Genomic DNA, 2,500 nt, shown 5'->3' on the forward strand with positions numbered 1-2,500 from the left:
ACTACTACGGCGAAATCCTAAGATATCTGAAAAAGAAAGGACTCATACCTCCTCCAAGTGTATTGAGTCATTTGTGTTGAATTCGGTGCACTTTTGTAGTGTGCAGATCAATTCCGGGTTCTAAACTTCCTACATAATTATTATTTTTTATAGTCAGTAAAATAGTAGGCCTACTTTGTGTGATTAAGTCCTTTATTGATTGTTATAGTTCATTTACATTGTGTTGTGTTTTGGCAATAAAGTAGCTTTAAATAGCCAAACTAGGCTAGATCAAGGTCAGTTTTGAAATTACTGCATGCTGTATTACTGCACTGAATGCTATGCAGAGGGGCCTAATCTTTAGGCCATCTTATGTACAGTATAGGCTACCCTAGGCCTTCCCGTGATCATGGGATTTCTTTGACAGTTGCAAAGGGAAAAATGTGAGGATAGTCTTCTTTGCGCCCAGTGTACAAGTACGACGTTACCACCACTCAGGTCTTCGTCAGATAGGCCTACACCATTACCTGTTGCAATATATCTGTGCGCATTCCTACATGACTTCTATTTCTTTGATAACATGATTTGCTACCACGTAACAATAAGCCGCAATTATTATTAGGACTCAACACGCTTTGGTGGTATTATATGCTGTGTGCTTTAATTAGCGCATTTCGGGTAGCCTATCCTACATCTGGGCAATAATTATTGAACAAATTGCAGTCTACATGCCATGACAAATATGACCAGTAGTAGGCCTACCGTGAACATTGCGCTTTCATCACGTTAGCACCCTATGATTACAGCTCGTTACGTCTCGTCAAAATGATTACAGCTCGTTATGTCTCGTCAAAATTAATTGATGAAGGAAGGTTAAACTTTATCCCAGAAAACCATACTCGTTTCACTTAGGCTAGACTAAAACAGAAGAGAAGAACTTGGCACTAACCATGTAGTCGTGTTTTCTATAGCATATTCGTTAACCTGTCGTTCTTTGAACTCTTTAAAAATGTTGGGATATGTCTTGGTGTTTAGCCAAGTTCCATGCGTAGCCTACTGCTTTTAAATGACTTTGAAACATATTTTACGAACGGGCCTCTGTGTACCTGATGGCTTGCCTTCAATATTCGCGATGTATCTGAAATAGTTCCAGATTTCACCTTTTGTTTTATCCACAAGGCCGAGGACTGTCGGCAAAGAATTATGTTGACGTTGCCTGCGCACTCACTCACTCAGAGCTGCCTGCTGGACATGCCCACTTGCCTAGATGCGTGCAAGGAGCAGTGAGAGCAGCAGTTCACACGGACACAGAACATTATTATTTTAATAAAGTATCGATTCTAAAAACGTCGGAAATCGTATCGTTTTTTGCATGAAGGCATCATGATACCTTTTTAGTATCGATACACCGTGCAACACTAGTCACAAGTGGTCAGTTCTAAATAACAGTTTCTCAAACCACTGGCTCAGGAGGTCAGTATAAGTAAGTATAAGTATATATACTCTTTTGATCCCGTGAGGGAAATTTGGTCTCTGCATTTATCCCATTCCGTGAATTGTGAAACATACACAGCACACAGTGAACACACAGTGAGGTGAAGCACACACTAATCCCGATGCAGTGAGCTGCCTGCTACAGCGGCTCTCGGGGAGCAGTGAGGGGTTAGGTGCCTTGCTCAAGGGCACTTCAGCCGTGGATGTGGGGCATGGGAGAGCAGTGCTCAACCACTTCCCCCACCCACATTTTTCCTACTGGTCGGGGATCAAACCGGCAACCCTTCAGTTACAAGCCCAAAGCCCTAACCAGTAGCTGTCCCCAAAGGGACACGCATATCTTTTGCATTGTAAATGATAATGTGTTTGATGCATCTCTTATAACGAATGTGACATTGGTGCTAATGGAATCGAAGCAGAAGTGGTCAAATGTGTTTGTACACCTTGGACACATGTTTGAATGGTGATGTGTCCTGGCTGACCACTTGTAATCAGATCGCCCAAAACATATTCTAAAAATCTAGTGCGACAGAATATAATAGATTAGAAGTGAGCGAATAGAATAGAAGTAATCATGGATTACTGTATGGTACTCCGGTAAATCATACATTTTCAGTTGGAAGTCTGCATTTCAAGTGAGAGAAAAAAAAAACTTATTGGTTTAGCAAATATCCATCAACATATTTAGTGTTGCAATGTGATCCTAATGTAATCTCTGTTAGAGTAAAATGTTGAATTTTAATTGGTTTGTAATTCTGCTCAGTAATCAGACTAATATTGGCTTATGTCAAGCCCTGCCGTTGGGATCTCTCCCATCCCTGCGCTGCACTCACTCAAAGAGCTTTGTTGTGCTTTGCAGCTTCCATTCCACAACATGCCCTCCTCCAATGACTTATCTGCTGAATTAATTACTTTTAATTAGATATTAATATTTGGATTTGTGGAGATGTGTATGTGCTGCCACACAGACTATATTTGGCTCCAGCAGTCGCAGAGTTGTTTACTCCTTGTCAGGCAGAGTCAGTTT

General features: G+C 41.1%; 1 protein-coding gene across 1 annotated transcript in view; it reads left to right on the forward strand.

The window, feature by feature from the left end:
• Nucleotides 1–2,500, forward strand: part of col16a1 (collagen, type XVI, alpha 1) — a 127,087-nt gene that overhangs the window by 26,607 nt on the left and 97,980 nt on the right.

The sequence above is a fragment of the Alosa alosa genome, chromosome 20 (assembly GCF_017589495.1).
Source record: "Alosa alosa isolate M-15738 ecotype Scorff River chromosome 20, AALO_Geno_1.1, whole genome shotgun sequence".
NCBI classification, from domain to species: Eukaryota; Metazoa; Chordata; class Actinopteri; order Clupeiformes; family Clupeidae; genus Alosa; species Alosa alosa.